At 47.8% G+C, this 17,256-nt stretch overlaps 1 protein-coding gene and 1 long non-coding RNA gene across 2 annotated transcripts in view; one reads left to right on the forward strand and one right to left on the reverse strand.

Annotated features, from left to right (window-relative positions):
- WASF2 (WASP family member 2) overlaps positions 1-6,849 on the reverse strand; it is a 76,576-nt gene extending 69,727 nt beyond the window's left edge. Inside the window, exon 1 of the mRNA XM_032863884.1 lies at positions 6,667-6,849. The gene's annotated coding sequence lies outside the window, so the exon portion shown is untranslated. The remainder of the gene's footprint in view (positions 1-6,666) is intronic.
- Positions 6,850-7,354: 505 nt separating this feature from the next.
- On the forward strand, positions 7,355-16,485 carry LOC116871263. The gene is made up of 3 exons (XR_004383363.1): positions 7,355-7,374; positions 7,767-7,903; positions 16,309-16,485. It is a non-coding gene; the product is annotated as an uncharacterized LOC116871263 (long non-coding RNA).
- The last annotated feature ends 771 nt before the right edge of the window (positions 16,486-17,256 follow it).

Here is a 17,256-nt window from a genome sequence, read left to right on the forward strand (position 1 = left end):
GCAGGGAGTCTGTTTCTCCCGCTGACCTCTCTCCTCTCATGCTCTCTCTCATTCTCTCTCTCTCTCTCTCAAATGAATAAATAAAATCTTAAAAAAAAAAAAAAAGAATGTTGACTTTGGCTCAGGTCATGATCTCAGGGATGTGAGACAGAGCCTTGCATTGGGTTCTCTGCCAGGCATGGAGCCTGCTTAAGATTCTCTCTCTCTCCCTTTGCCCCTTCTCGCCCCTGTCATCACTTAAAAAAAAAAAAAAAAAAAAAGTCCATTTACCTTACCAAAAAGTTTGGGTCCTCTTCCACCCTATCCAATGCATGCCAGGACCAGCAACAAAGTAACCAGTATATAGGGGCACCTGAGTGGCTCAGCTGGTTAAAAGCATCTGACTCTTGGTTTCGGCTCTGGTCATGAGCTCAGGTCTGTGGGATCAAGTCCTGTGGCCAGGCTCTACACTCAGCATGGGGTCTATTTGTTCTTCTCCCTCTACTCCTCCCCCCCATTCTCTCTCTCTTTAAAATAATAAATAAGGGGCGCCTTGGTGGCTCAGTGGGTTAAAGCCTCTGCCTTCGGCTCAGGTCATGATCCCAGGGTCCTGGGATCGAGCCCCGCATCGGGCTCTCTGCTCCGTGGAGGGCCTGCTTCCTCCTCTCTCTCTGCCTGCCTCCCTGCCTGCTTGTGATCTCTCTCTCTCTGTCAAATGAATAAATAAAATCTTTAAAAAAAAAATAAATAAATAAAAAATAAAATAAAATAATAAATAAAAATTTTTTAAGAAGTAACCAATAGAATACCTGGATGTCTCAGTTGGCTAACCGACTGCCTTCGGCTCAGGTCATGATCCTGGAGTCCCGGGACTGAGTCCCGCATCAGGGTTCCAGATCCATGGGGAGTCAGCTTCTCCCTCTATCCTTCTCCCCCTCATGTTCTCTCTCTCTCTCAAATAAATAAACAAAATCTTAAAAAAAAAAAAAAGTAACCAAAATATATTTATTGAGCACCTACTATATGCTTATGTCAATGGTTCTCACTCCTCGCTGTGTACTGACATCAGAGCTCCCAACCCAGGTATGAAAATGTCTTAATGGTAAATTCTAATGCAAGATAAGTTTGATACATTACAGAACACAAAAGAAGTACAAGAGGCGCCTGGGTGGCTCAGTGGGTTAAAGCCTCTGCCTTGCGCTCTCTGCTCAGTGGGGAGCCTGCTTCCTCCTCTCTCTGCCTGCCTCTCTGCCTACTTGTGATCTCTGACAAATAAATAAAATCTTTAAAAAAAAAAAAAAAAAAACAGTACAAGACACAGTCAGTTCCCGTCCTGAAAAGCTCATCCACAATCACAACAGGCTAATTTGGAAAAAGATGTTAGTCTACCAATTGTAGTCCTTTTACAATACTATCAGTGCTTATAAAATAGAAGACACTGGGATAGTCTGGATATGAACTGCTCCAATCACCTAGTACCGTCGTACACCGAATCCACCTGCAACTCCTGATATGCTGTTCTATACCCTTTCTATCTCCTAGACAGTAAAGTACCATTCTCAGGAGCTATGGAGACATCCCAAGTAGGAGAATGAACTGAGGCCCACAAATCAGGAAGCTACAAGGTAACCTGAAGGCCAGAATCTCTCAAATTCACACCATCATGGGGCTTTTTTTTTTTTTTAATTTTTATCTACTTATTTGTGAGAGAGAGAGAGAGAGAGTGCGCGTGCACCAGCACAAGAAGGGGGAGAGGCAGAGGGAGAAGCAGTCTCCTTGCTGGGCAAGGAGCCTGATGGGGGAACTCGATCCCAGAACCCTGGGATCATGACCCCAAATCAAAGGCAGAGGCTCAACTGCCTGAGCCACCCAGGTGTCCCATGGGGACTCCTTTAAAGAGAAGAAATACTTCTTTAACCTCCAACATGACCAGTGTACCTCACTATATAGCTGAAGTGTCCAATAAGAGTAAAGAATAGAGTTTGTTTTTTGTTTTAGATTTTATTTATTTATTTGGGAAAGCCAGACCCAGAGCAGGGTGAAGGGCAGAGAGAAAAGCAGACTTCTTGCTGAGCAGAGAACCTGATGTGGGGCTCAATCCCAGACTCCAAGATCATGACCTCAGCCAAAGGCAGACACTTAACCGACTGAGTCACCCAGGCAATCCAAGAAAAGTTTTTTAATTTGCTCTTAGAGGACCTGGCCATTTAAAGAAATCACCCAAATTCATAATGCTGGTAAATTCAAATTTCTCATATAACATACACTTAAAATAAAAATACTCTAAATTAAATATATTTAGTAAACTCCCTACCAAGATATCCAAATTGTGGAAGCCTCAAAAATTAAAAATATTGTTAAGTAAACTCTACCCCCAAAGTGGGGCTTGAACTCACACTCTCATGATCAAGCATCACATACTCTACTGACTGAGCCAGCCAGGCATCCCCAAAATTAAAAATTTTTCAGTCGGTAGAGGATGCAATTCTTATCTTGGGAATGTGAATTCAAGCCCCATATTGGGCACAGAGCTTACTTTAAAAAACAAAACAAAACAACAAAACAAAAAACTTACTTCAACCCAGCAGTGATGTCCTCATACTAAAGACCACCCTGAAGAGACCATGAGCTTTCAATTCTGCAAACATAAACCTACAGATCCTCGCCTAATTAGTCTCTCTCTGAATCACACAGAAAAGGGTATAATTCTCTTGTTACACAAAAACTGGTGAGCACAAGACCCTATAAATTCCTTTTTTAGGGGTGCCTAGGTGGCTCAGCATTAAGCGTCTGCTCAGGTCATGATCCCAGGGTACTGGGATGGAGCCCTGTGTTCGGCTCCCTGCTCAGTGGGAAGCCTGCTTCTCCCTCTCCCACTCCCCCTGCTTATGTTCCCTCTCTCTGTCTCTCTCTCTCTCCGTCAAAAAACAAATAAAATATTTAACATAAATCAACAATAAATTACTTTAAAAAAAAAGAGGTATAGAAAAAAAATGAAAATAAATTAAAATTAAAATTAAAAAGAGAGGGCGCCTGGGTGGCTCAGTGGGTTAAAGCCTCTGCCTTCGGCTCAGGTCATGATCCCAGAGTCTTGGGATTGAGCCCCGCATCGGGATCTCTGCTCAGCAGGGATCCTGCTTCCTCCCCCCTCTCTCTGCCTGCTTCTCTGCCTACTTGTGATCTCTGTCTGTCAAATAAATAAATAAGATCTTAAAAAAAAATTAAATTAAATTAAATTAAAAAGAGGATAGGGTGCCAAAGGAGGGTATTAAAAGGTAAATTTGGGAACTTAAGGAAAAATGTAATTGGCACATATTAATTACAACAAGACAATTATATGAAGCATTTTCTATGTACTACTGTTTTTAGGACCCATAGTTTTGAAATTAGTTTGGTTTACAGTATTTCTCCTTGTAATTGTCCATGTCATCATATAACTTTTATCCAAACTTATATGGACCCATGTAAATTTTATCCATTTATCCACAATCCCTTAACTTCAATTCCAAAATCTAAAAGGCTGTAAAAATAAGATTTTCGTTATTCATTTGGTGGCAAAACCCGACATGAAATGACATGAGGCTATTTATAATATTTATTTATACCAGTTGCTGTGAACATTCTGACATTTTACTATAGCAATGGGAATGTGTTTGATTACAAGGTGCTGCCCTGATCTCTCTGGGACGTTACACAACACACAGTACATGTACCATATTCCTTTTCTAAAATCCCAAAAACTCTATATTCAAAATACATCTGGTCCCAAGAACTGTTGTGGGGTGGGGTGTTTTTTTGTTTTTTGTTTTTTTTTTTTTTGGGCCCCAAGGTACTATAGACTGGTATGCTAATTAAGACTAAGTCTTGGGGCGCCTGGGTGGCTCATCGAGTTAAAGCCTCTGCCTTCGGGAGCGCCTCGGGTGGCTCAGTGGGTTAAGCCTCTGCCTTGGGCTCCGGTCATGATCCCAGTGTCCTGGGATGGAGCCCTGCATTGGGCTCTCTGCTCAGCAGGGAGCCTGCTTCCCCCTCTCTCTGCCTACTTGTGATCTCTCTCTGTGTCAAATAAATAAATAAAATCTTAAAAAAAAAAAAAAAAAGAGCCTCTGCCTTCAGCCTGGGTCATGATCCCAGGGTCCTGGGATGGAGCCCCCTGTCCGGCTCTCTGCTGGGGGGGGGGGGGGGGGCTTCCCCCTCTCTCTCTGCCTCTGCCTGTCAAATAAATAAATCTTAAAAAAAAAAAAAGATTAAGTCTTATACAGAAAATATAACTAATATAGAGAATGAAGGTAGATCTTCAGATCAATTCAATGCTTAACAACTATTCACACATACACAATCCTGTAAAACAAAGCATTAACAAGACTTTTAACAAATGCAAAACTCAAACACACCCTTACATATTTTTTCAAGTGATGGTGATATTTACATCATCCAGTATCTAGATCAATCCTACTTATATTGAAATTCACTAATTTAAATGACAGTTAATATAGACCAAAAGACTGAAATTGGCAATTAAGTTGAGAAAAAGAATCATCCACTGGTAAATAAGAAACTCAGTAAAATGTTCTGATTTTTAAGAAATTTATCTCGGAGGGTTTCATATCTAAAATTATCATTCTAGGGACGCCTGGGTGGCTCAGTCAGTTAAGCATCTGCCTTGGGCTGGGGTCATGATCCCAGTGTCCTGGGTCCTTTGCATCAGGTTCCTTGGCTCAGCAGGGAGCCTGCTTCTCCCTCAGCCTGCCACTCCCTCTGGTCGTGCTCTGTCTCAAATAAGTTAAAAAAAATTGTAAATAAATAAAGTATCATTCTAGAATGCAATTTCTAAACTTTGAACAAATTACAACTGACTTTTTCTGTGAAAGCAGGCCCTTGGACAGGGAGCAACTTAAAGATACCTGAATTGGAAGAAGAGTTTCACAGTTCTTTCCTTCCTTCCTCCTTCAGTTGCTGCTTTTCTAGTTTTAGAATTTCAAACAAAGAAATACATATTGGCTCCACTGCTAAGAAACGCCCTCTTTCTCAGCAACTTCCTCTTCCAATTTTCTTCCCTACCATTGACATATGAGAACAATACACACTGCCGGTCCTACCATTTTGATTAACCAAAAGCTGAGGCTTAGAAAAATTAAGGGCTACAATTTATCATATCCAACTACTAGTCTCTGACTCTAGGTCCACAATCTTCACTCATCTAGAAGTCAGATAACAGGGAACACAAAGAAAGGAAGGAACATCACGCTGCATCACAGGCAGGGTACTGAACCTTGGGTTCCAGGAATCCAAAAAAAATTTGAACAAATGGGAAATTTCTCTCATCCAGAGAAAATTTAGGGAGGAGAAACAGTTACTGGGCTGGCTCCCCTCTGAACCAAGAGTCAAATCTATACACCGACAGTTGGTGAACTTTTACAAGCCACCCATTCAAGATTCAAACTGAGTTCTTTGAGGTTCTGACAACTTTTAAGTAACTTTACAATTTAGAAACGGTCCTTTCCAACTCACAGACTGAAAAAAGGGAATGCACTTATAATTATCCATCCAGAGTTCAAGGTCCAGCCTGTCTCCATACCAGAGGTCAATTCAAGTGTCTGGGACCAGACCTCTCCCTCCATTTGTGACACAGCAAACTTCTTTTAAGTGGATAATGACTTCCCCCTTGTCTGATGATTCTCAAAGGAAACCACCTTGCGATTGGTTGGTAAGTTTTGTGTGACCTTGGACAAGTTACTAAATTTCTCTGAAACTCGGTTTCCTTAAGCGTAAATTCCCAAAAGCGGCTGTAAAAATTAAGAACATAAGCCTAAACAAGGGCTGGCACATAGTAGGAGCACCATAAATGCTTCCCCTCCCACTCCTAACCCCCCTGAATTGTTTGGGGCCTAACTTTCAATCATTGCCCCAAGAGGTTCCAAGGATACTTTCCTCTCCTCCCATGCTATGGAGCCCCAGTGTATAAAACTTTGCCATCTCAAAGGCTCTAGGTCCCTAGAGGACCAAGACAACCAGAGTCTACCTAATTATAGTCTGGGGTCCATCCAGCCTTCATGGAAGAGCCCCCTTAGCCAACTCGTCTCCTTACCCTGCAGAACCATCCTGTACACATACATACATACATACTTACATACATACATATGTCCATACACACACTTACGTACACACAATCCTCTCCGCCACTCCTCGACCCAGCAGGCCACGGATCTCAAAGAGCCCTACAATTCCTTCATGGCCCCACTTTGGAAACTAAAGCTCCGCCTGGAGAACAACTTGCCCGAGATCTCCGAGAACATCTAAGATCCAACTCATGTACAACTGCCTGCAAAGCCTTCGTTTTACAAGTAGGGAAACTGAGGCCCTGAGAGGGAAGTGACTTGCCCAAGGTCACACAGCGACTTAGTGCCAGCGCCAGGCCAGGATGGGGGCACTTTCGCAGCCTCAGAGATTCGCGGGCCCCTCCAAGTCTCCGAGGGGACCTCCAGGACACCTCCTCCCTGGGGAGGGGAGTGTAGAATAAGAGGCCACCCCGCGCTGACCGCTCCCCCGGCCACTGCCGGTCCGCGGCAGGAGGTGCGCCACCCAATCCCCCGGGACCCCGCGAGGCTCGAAGCAGAGGGTGGGGGGGTGGCGGCGCGGCCGGGCCCGGCGCCTCACGGCGGGGCCCGCCCGCGGGGACTTGTTGCTCACCTGGTCTCGTGCGGCCGCCCTCAGCGACAGAGAGGCCTACCAGCCGCCCTTCTCCGCACGGGGTCTGTTCCCGTGGGCCGCCTCCCGGAATGCCACACAGCCAAACCCCCCTCAGCGCGCTACGCCCCCAGCCGCGCTCACCCGGCCCGCGTCCGCCATTACGCGATTCCCCGCCCTGGGACACAGCCACACCCCGCCAACGGCCCTGATTGGCTCTCTGCCCCACCCTCCTGGGGCTTTCGGGCATTCCATTGGCCCGAGTGGAATGCCAGTTAAATAGCTACGCAAAAGACGTACTCAAGGGTACAGTCTGGGGAGCTCCACCCGAGCTACTTCCGCAATCGGAGTAAACAGCGAGAGGGCAAACCAAGTGAAGTGGGGGTGGAGATTAAACTGAATCAATTCCTAAATTCAAGGTAGGAAAATCCTACCTAAGAAAGTGTAAAAACTCCTACAGAGTGTGTTTAAATATGGATTTCACTTGTTAGAGTTCAAACAACCGGGGTTTTTGGTGGAAGGAAGGTGCCAAACCCATGAACTTTCTGCGGATACCCCTCAAGCTACAGATAGTTTTGCCCGGGTCTCGGGCTGGACCGAAAGTAGGGTGGGGAGAGTGAGTCATAGGCTCTGGCCCGCTGCTAAACGAGTCTTCCGGGGCGAGGTCTGGGGTCCTGGGACTGGGAGCTGGTTCTGAAAAGCCGGGGTCAGGTGAGCAAGACCCTGGTCAGGCGTCACCTCATTCTGAGACCTCAGACGACTTCCTGAACTTATCTGGGTCTCAGTTTATCCTTCTGCAAAATAGGAGTAGTCATGTCGGCCTCATGTCCTGGCGTTTTGAAGCTACACGCCTGAGTTGGGTATATGTGCATCTTGTTGATTATAAAAGGCTGCAGCTGGATACCATTTGACAAATTCACAAGTTAGCGAATATCTCTCATTTAGTTCTTTTGAGCAGCTCTGTAAGGCGGATATTGTCTTCATTTTGCAGGAGAGAAAACTGAAAACTTCATGACTTACCCTGGGTCACCCAGGAAATTTGAAACAACCCCAGGACTCAAACTTGTATCTTTTGTCTTCCATTTCTGTATTTCTCCTCCCAGGCCTGGTGACCCCTGAGAAAGACGTTCTTCCACCAATCCTTTAGCATTCCGGGGAGTGTCGTGAGAGTGCCAGTACAGTTCCCCTCTCTCCGGTCACCCTAGGCCCCAGCTGTTTCTAGAGTCCTAGGAATCAGGAGGTGAGTAGGGGATGACAGGTGGGTCAGCAACCCAGACAGAATCCCAAACAAGGACACAGGGGCAGTGACACCACTGTCACTCAATGGTGAGTGGCATTGGCCCTCAGCAGGGCAGCCTCCATGCCAAGACTTAAATCCAGGTCTCTTTGCTCTCAGAACAGGGCTCTTTTCATTACAGGATTGTTTTTCCCAGAAGGGCTGCCTTGGCTGTAATTCCTAGTCCTTTTCCCTCTCTGTAAAGGAAGGAGGCCAAGATGGGAGGGGGAGGGGGAGCTGTCTAAGTCTTCAGAATGGCGGAGACCACCAAGTGCATGGTGCTGAAAAAGCCTCAGTGCTGGCTGAGTCAGTGACCTCCAGGCTCAAATTGGGACATGTGGTCTGACAACCAATGACTATTTAAATCATGACTGTGGCCAATGACTGGGAGACAGCAGGTGCTGTGCAGAAGTCAGTGGCTTCGGGTTAGCCTGACCTGAAATTGAATCCAAGCTCCACCACTTTATAGCTTTTTGAGCCTCACTTATGTCTTCTCTAAAATGGGGACAACAGGGCGTCTGGGTGGTTCAATCGGTTAGGCATCTGCCTTCAGCTCAGGTCATGATCTGGGGGTTCTGGGATCTAGTCCTGCATGGGACTCCTTGCTCAGCAGGGAGCCTGCTTGTCCTCCTCCCTCTGCCTGAGGCACCCCCCCCCCGCTTGTTCTCCCTCTCTCTGTGTCAAATGAAGAAATAAAATCTTTAAAAATTTTCATATATATATCTCCACATCAGTGTAAAAAAATATGTATATCCACATCACTGCTAAAAAAAATTAAAAATTAAAAATAAGATGGGGACAGCAGGGTAGTTGTGAGGATTCAGTGAGTTAATTGTGAAATTAATGAGTCATGTGTAAAAAGTACCTGGTATTTATCTATTCCTTCATGGATTCATCTATTCAGTAAAAAAATTACTAAGTACCGGGGTGCCTGGCTAGCTCAGTCGGTAGAGCATATGACTCTTGATTTTAGAGTCAGTGAGTTCGAGACCTATGTTGGGTGTAGGGTTTACTTTAAAAAAAAATTTGGGGTGCCTGGGTGGCTCAGTGGGTTAAGCCTCTGCCTTCAGCTCTGGTCATAATCTCAGGGTCCTGGGATTGAGCCCCCCATCAGGCTCTCTGCTCAGCAGGGAACCTGCTTACCCCTCTCTCTCTGCCTGCCTCTCTGCCTACTTGTGATCTCTGTCAAATAAATAATAAAATCTTTTAAAAAAAGTTTAAGCACTGATTGTGGATAGGCAGCCTGCCAGTGGTACAGCTACAATGGTGGGCAAAACAGACAGACTCTCATGGAGCTTAGAGTTTAGTGAGGAAGTAAGTCATAAAATAAATGACCAGATGAATCAAAATAGAGTTAGAAACTGGTAAGGAATGAGAAGGCAAAGTACAAGGTGTTTATGAGAGTGCATGTTGGAATGGGGTGGGGCCAGAAGAGGCTTCCTGCAGAGGTGCTATCTCGGGGTGAGTTGGTGAATGGGGCTGAACCAGGCAACTGGTCTTTGGGAGGATTGCAGGCCAAGAGAAAGGCATCCAGGCCAGTTGGAATAGGTGGCAATGGGGAGGGAGGACAGAGCTCATGCAGGGGCCTAAGCAAATGAGGTGTTACAGGGGAGGGAACCTGACTTTGAAATGAGGCTCATTTCCAAGGGTCTGTGTACTTTTCTGGTAGGCCCTGAATACAAGCTTTGAGGCCAACCCAGGGTTTGCATCCTGGCTCTGCCATCTCACTTCAGACTGTGTGACCTTGTCCTGTCACCACTCCTCTCTGTGCCTCATCTCCTTTTCTAAGAAATGGGGATAATGATAAAGTGTCATGGGGGGCAGTGAGGACTCAATGTGGAATGTGTCTAAAGTGTTCCGGCACACAGAATGCCCTCCATAAAAGGTGCTCATTCTTCCCAGCATGGAGGGAGGTGAGCCCGAGGCAGCAGATCCATCAGATAAGTTTGGGAGAGAGCTGATGGAAGCATCCATACACTGGGCAAGTTGTCATCTGACCTTAATTGTTTTGCGAGACTTTGAAGCCAGGCAAGCCTGGGTTCACATCATAACTATAGCACTTTCTAGCAGTGTGACCTTGAGCAAGTAACTTTGCCTCTGTGAGCCTCAGTTTCCTTATCCGTAAAATGGGAATCATAATTGTTTTTAATCTCCCGGAACTGTGAAAGTTAAATGAGATAATAAATGCAAAGCACTGGGGTGCCTGGGTGGCTCAGTTGGTTAAGCGACTGCCTTTGGCTCAGGTCACGATCCTGGAGTCCCAGGATCGAGTCCCATATCAGGCTCCCTGCTCAGCAGGGAGTCTGCTTCTCCTGCTGACCTCTCTCCTCATGCTGTCTCTCTCTCAATAAATAAATAAAATCTTTAAACAAACAAACTTCAAAAAAATAAATAAATGCAAAGCCACAGTGATTGGCACATAGTAAGCAACTGTTAAATATTAACTTTAATAATATTGTCATTAACTCTAACTTTATTAGTAATTTAATAATAATTATTATTGTCAATATCAGCATTACCACCTGTCCTAGGTAAGATTTTGGAGCTTTTGCTTGAAGATTGTCTGACAACAAGAGCCATAGTTTCTCCTTTTAGGCAACGGACATAGACAAGTTGCTTTCTGAGGGGATGGTACTGAACACTTGAGGAATCATATTAATAAGCACTAACACAGAGCATTTCCTATGTGTCAAACACATGCTAAGTGCTGTCCATACATTAACTCATAAATCCTCCTAGTAGGCCTATGAGTGAGGTCCTGTCATTACCGTCATTTTACAAATGAGACAAAAGAAGCACTAAGAGGTTAAATGACTTGCCCAAGGCCACCCAGTCTGCAGGCGGCACAGCTGGAATTCGAACCCAGCCTCTGAACATGAATGGACTTAACTGCGCTTGAGGGTAAGCCCTCCCTCCTCTACCCAAGCAGTTCTGAGGAGTTATCACCGCCGCAGGGATGACATTATCCACTGCCAGTAGCCAAGTCCCAGGCTCTGAAGGCCAAACCCGTTCCTTTCCCACCAGGTTTGAAAAGTAACCCCTGCCTGTTTGTTCCCTGCCCTCTGAGGCAGCTTAGAGCAGGTAACAGACCCTCTTCCACTGCAAGGGAAAGCAAAAAGTCATTTAGAGTCTGAGTCCCAACAGTCTTGGCCAAGTCACACCCCCTGTCGGAGCCTCAGTTTCCTTATCTATGAAATAGGGATGATAGCAGCTTGCTTACAGGGCTGTTGTGAGGAGCAGAAAGAATAAGGCCTGCGTAAACTATGAAGTGCTGTCAGCACAGGCAGGCCTCTCATTGTTGCTATGGAGATGGCAAACACCCTGGGGAAAGCAGCCTAAACCAGTACAGCTGGCAAAATTGCCGTCTCTAGAAAAAGTCCTGGGTTTGAGTCCAGGATCTGCCTGTTACACCCTGTGTGACCTTGAGCAAGTTATAAAACCTGGCTGAGCCTCAGTTTTCTCATCCATAAAATGGAGTGAATAATACCAATTGTACAGCTGGGGCGAAAAACACTGAGGGAATGCATAAAAAGCCATGAACCAATTCCTGGTACAGAGCTGGCAGAACCCAGTGTGTTAAGGGAAGAAACAAATCACAAGGACCATGAAGAATCACAGTGAGCCCCCTTCACCACCCCTGGTTGAGGGGAAGAAGATGGAGACCAGTGTGTTCAGAGCCCAGGACAGTCTGCAGCCACTTCCCTGCCTCTAGCATCATCAGCTCTTGCTGGGTCCACTGCATCTCTCTCTCTCTCCCTCTCTCTCTCTCCTTCTCGTCAAACAAGTTCTTCTCCACTGAGCAATCCCAGGGGGCCCTGAACCTCAGTTCCAGCCAAGCTCACAGGCTTTCCCCGCCTCCACGTCCTTAATCCACAGCCTTTGCATTTGCCATTCCTTCCACCTGGAATGCTCTCTCCTCCCGGAGCGCTTGTGATGGGGAGAGGGGGGTTGCTGAAGGGAAAGGATCTGGAATGATGCTCCCCTTCCTCCTCACTCCACTCCCCTACATCTCCCACGCTGCATGCCTGACCTCCCCCCCCCCTCCCAGCGTGGGGGGATGAAGCAGCATCAGGAGGGGGAGGAAAAAGGGGAGGACTCCATGAAGGGCCCTCTGTGGGGTTTTTCACCTGCTCAGAAGAGGCAGACGGAAATGAAAGCTCTAGAAAAATAAATGCCTGCCGCTCTGCTCCAGAGCCCCCCCCCCCCAGCTCAGGGAAGCCTCCCTGCCTTCCCACTGTGCCATCTTCTCTTCCTCCCCCTCCTGCAGGCAGGTGCCACAGTCAAGGAACATGGGTGGGCTGCAGGCCAGGGAGACATGGGTTCAAATCCCATTCCTGTCCCTTACCCAGTGACTGGCCTGGCCTTAGCAAGAACCTTTGGCCCCCACACACCTCATTTCTCAGTAAAAGGACAAACAGCCCTGCCTCTCAGGTGGCTGGCTGTGAGGGCAAAGTGGGGTGCCAGATGAAAATGCCTGGCACAGCCAAGGTGCTAAGCCATGGGGCAAACTCACAAGCACCATGCGGGCCCGGCCCAGCTCTCAGCACCTTGCAGATACTCGCCCATTGAATTCCCGATAAGGTGGGTACCCTTAATCTCCCCTTTTGACAGATGATGAAACTGAGGCACAGAGAGATGATCTACCTTGTCCAAGGTCACACAGCCAGTGAGAGGCAGAGCTTCATCTCCGTTCTGCCCACCACACTATGGTGCGCTCAGTACTGGCTGTCACGGGTATTGTTGCTTTTTTTTTGTTTTGTTTGATTTGTTCTTATCGGCGCTGACTCTGTGCCCTCAGTGAGTACATGTTATTCTTCCCCCACATTCAAAATCTTGCCTGAAGTTTTCCTCCGTCATGACATCCTCCAGGTTGTTTCTTTAAAGAGCATACATTGCTCTCTCCTCTGGCCAGGCCAACCCAGGGCTCTAGGGACCAGTGATCCATCCACGGAGTCTCTGTTTTTCAGCAGCTCCCAATCTGGTGGGGAAGAAAATACATACATTAAAAAAATATTTGTTTCAAGTTTTTTTAAGTTTAGGGGCGCCTGAGTGGCTCAGTCATTAGACGTCTATCTGCCTTTGGCTCAGGTCATGATCCCAGGGTCCTGGGATCGAGCCCTACTTCGAGCTCCCTGCTTGGTGAGAAGCCTGCTTTCTTTCTCCCATTCCCCCTGCTTGTGTTCTTGCTCTCGCTGTCTCTCTCTCTGTCAAATAAATAAATAAAATCTTTAAAAATATTTGAGGGGCGCCTGGGTGGCTCAGTGGGTTAAGCCTCTGCTTTCGGCTCTGGTCATGATCTCGGGGTCCTGGGATCGAGCCCCACATCGGGCACTCTGCTCCAAGGGGAGCCTGCTTTCTCCTCTCTCTCTGCCTGCCTCTCTGCCTGCTTGTGATCTCTGTCAAATAAATAAATAAAATCTTTAAAAAATTTTTTTTATTTATTTGAGAGAGAGAGAGAGCACAGGTGGTGTGAGTGGCAGATGAAAAACAGGCTCCCCGCCGAGCAAGGAGCCCAATGCGGGACTCTATCCCAGGACCCTGGGATTGTGACCCGAGCTAAAGGCAGAGGCTTAACCAACTGAGCCGCTGAAGTGCCCCTACATACATAAAAATTACCATAAAAAAGGGAGACACCAATTGCAGCAGGAGCTGTAAGCTCACAAAACCCTCAACCTAACACAACTGAAGGATTGAGCAGGTTCACAGAGGAGGGGTCATTTGGGTGGGGCCTTGAAGGGTGAGTAGGAGTTCCTCAGATACGGTCTTTTTTTTTTTTTTTTTTTTTCTTTTAAAGATTTTATTTATTGGGGCGCCTGGGTGGCTCAGTGGGTTAAAGCTTCCGCCCTCGGCTCAGGTCATGATCTCAGGGTCCTGGGACCAAGCCCCTCAAAGGGCTCTCTGCTCAGCAGGGAGTCTGCTTCCCTTCCTCTCTCTCTGTCTGCCTCTCTGCCTGCTTGTGCTCTCTCTCTCTGTCAAATAAGTAAAATCTTTAAAAAAAAGAAAAAAAAGAATATGATGTGTAGTGCAGACCCTGCAAAGGGGACTGGATAAATATAGGTTAGAGAGTAATATATTTTGGGTCAGTTCTGTGCCAGACCCTGTACTGTATATGCTGCAGGTATAGAGGTGGAGAGAGAGTAATTGGGCCCTGAAGATGCTTCCAGACTTGGTGTGGGGCGGGGGGGCGGGGGTGGGGGTGTCCAGAAAGCCACAAGTAAAGCAAAAATATCCGTATTAAAGAAAAACCCAGAGGGGCTTTAAGACTACCTAAAAGAGAACTAAACTTGTCATGGGGTCAGTGAAGGCTTCCTGGAGAGGTGCTGATGTCTAGGCTAAGACTCAAAGAGCAGAGCCCCATGATGTTACCTACCGCCACCCAGCCACAAAAGCAGTGCTGGCGGGGCGCCTGGGTGGCTCAGTGGGTTAAAGCCTCTGCCTTCAGCTCAGGTCATGATGCCAGGGTCCTGGGATCAAGCCCCGCATCATCTCAGTGGGGAGCCTGCTTTCCCCCTCTCTCTCTGCGTACTTGTGATCTCTGTCAAATTAAATAAATAGGGGCGCCTGGGTGGCTCAGTGGGTTAATCCTCTGCCTTCGGCTCAGGTCATGATCCCAGGGTCCTGGGATCGAGCCCCGCATCGGGCTCTCTGCTCAGCGGGAAGCCTGCTTCCTCCTCTCTCTCTGCCTGCCTACTTGTGATCTCTCTGTCAAATAAATAAATAAAATCTTAAAAAAAAAAAAAAATTAAATAAATAAAATCTCTAAAAAAAAAAATTAAAAAAAAAAGTTTTGACTATAAAATAAGAGTAAGAAACCCCAGTAAAGTTCTATTTTTTCCCATGAGTGCTCTTTAAAATTTTTTTTAATTATCAAACATCAAATTAGGTTTTTTTTTTTAAGATTTTATTTATTTATTTATTTATTTGACAGACAGAGATCACAAGTAGGCAGAGAAGCAGGCAGAGAGAGAGGAGGAAGCAGGCTCCCTGCTGAGCAGAGAGCCAGATGTGGGGCTCGATCCCAGAACCCCGGGATCATGACCTGAGCTGAAGGCAGAGGCCCTAACCCACTGAGCCACCCAGGCGCCCCGAACATCAAATTAGTTTAAAAAATAATAATAATAATATTTGGGGGCGCCTGGGTGGCTCAGTGGATTAACCATCCGCCTTCGGCTCAGGTCATGATCTCAGGGTCCCTGGATCTATCAGGCTTCACACAGCAAGGGGCAGGCACCCTGCTCAGCGATGAGTCTGCTCGCCTCCTGCCCCTCCCACCTCATACCCCCCCATAAGTCAATAAATAAAATAATATTTTTAAAAAATAATATATGGATATTTTTTTAGTGTCTCTGCTTTGCTGGTGCCCTAAACAAGTGCTCGGTCTACTGATTGGGTAATCGGACAGGGTGATAGGCCAGAGGGAGTCATCCAGGTGAGAGGTGGAGAGGGGTGTGGAAAGCAGAGGGAATTTCACAGGCAAAGGCCCGGAGGCAAGAGGAAAGATGGCACTTTGAGGAAAAAGGAAACCCTTTGATGAGAGCTGGCAAGTGGGAAGAGGTGGCAATAGAGAATTGGTCTGGATTTTTGGGGACCCGGGGAGGCACGAAAGGGCTTGAACTGGGATACGCCATAATCCAGGGTCCCTTCTGCAAGAGCTCACTCTGAATATTTCTAGAGACCTATTTCCGGTTTGAATCCATTCAGTCCAGAGACTCCGTGTACCTACTAGGCTTCAAGCACTGACCCAGGTGCTGGGGCTGCAGCAGATAATTAAGGGCTTGGCGGGCAGGGACACTGATGGCCACTGGCCAGTGGGTCTGGCTGGACAAAGGCGTGGAGCGTGGAAGGCCCTGCAGAGAGAGAGAGAGAGAGAGAGCCAAGCCCGGTGCCGGACAGTGAGGCCCTGAGGTGGGAGATGCCATTCAGGCTCTTTGCTGTGAAGAGGCCAGAGGTTCCTAAGATAGGAGAATAAAGGAATGAAAACGGGGGCAGAGGCAATGGGCGAGGGGTGTAAAATCCTCGTCTTGTAACCTCCCAAGAAGGCGGCCAAGTAGGCAGAGGGGCAAAAGGCCCAGCCAAGCCCTTCAGACCCCCGTGCTTTCCCAGGCCTGCCAAACCCTGCAGCTTGGCTCCTCGTGGCTCCAGAAGTCAGACCCAACCCTGAAGGAGAGCAGAGGCGGGTGAGGAGGGCGCGAGGGACAGGCCCCGGCCTCTGCCCAGCAGGGCCTTCCCTCCCAGCGGCTGGAGCCAACCGGGCTGAGGAGCCAGAGGTTACAGGGAAGGATTAAGGAGTTGGTTGCTTTTTTACCCAAACTGTGGCTGCATTTCTCTCTCTCTCTCTTTCTTTCTTTCTTTTTTTTTTTTTTTTAAAGAAAAATGTTCCTGTACACGCACCCGGAGGCTTTTGCAGGAGGCGGCTGTTGGAGAACCGGGAAAACAAGCCAAGAAACAAGAGAGAGGAAGAAGACCACGCCTCGCCTGGCAGATTCCTAATGGCCCAGGAGACCTGGGGCTTTACTGTGGGAGGCGGTGGGGGTGGTAAGGGGGGTGCTGGCTCGGGTGGGAGGGAAGGGCAGGCCGAAGGACAGCCACTTGCTGGTCGGTGACCTTGGGCGGGATGCTGCCTGCTTCCCTCTGGTGAGAACGGGGAGGAGGGGGGCAGGGGCAGGGCTGTCCGGCTGAGGTCACAGGAAGGCCCCTTCCAGCCTGAAACGCGATCTCGGGATGTGGGGCCTGCCAACCTGCAGCGACCCTGGGCCAGCAGAGATGAAAGGCTGCCTGTCCCCAGCTTCCGGACCCCCGAGGCCCCAGTGCCTCAGACTTGAAGGGCAGCAAAGCTGCTGCAGCTGGCTGGAGCCGGTTCCTGGACTCCCCACCCCACCTGATGTCATCCAACCCTCCCTTCCCTGTTTGGCTGGGGACCCTCAAGCCCAGAGAGGGCTGTTGACCTACCGGAGGTCACACAGCAAGTTGGAGGCTGAGCCAGGGCTCATCACAAAGTCTTTGGGCTCCAAGTCCAGTTCGAATTCCCTTTCCCAGAAACTTGGCTGCCTGGGGCCTTACCCCAGGGAGTGGGAGAGACCCAGGGTTAGGGGAGACAGTTGGAAGCTGTGTCCTTTGAAGTTAAGTCTTAATGTTGACTAAAGTGCTTTTCTTTTCCTTCTTTCTCTCTGTCTCTGTCTCTCTCTCTCTCTCTCTTTTTTTTTTTAAGACAAAAAAGAACGTTTCAGGCCCCTGCCATGAGCCTGGACTTGCTCTGTTGGCAGGGGAAGGAATGCAGCTCTGGCCGCCACAGCCGCTGGTGGCCAGCTGCAGCCTCC

Source organism: Lontra canadensis, unplaced genomic scaffold (genome assembly GCF_010015895.1).
Source record: "Lontra canadensis isolate GAN:19392208 unplaced genomic scaffold, GSC_riverotter_1.0 scaffold25, whole genome shotgun sequence".
In the NCBI taxonomy this organism is placed as follows: domain Eukaryota; kingdom Metazoa; phylum Chordata; class Mammalia; order Carnivora; family Mustelidae; genus Lontra; species Lontra canadensis.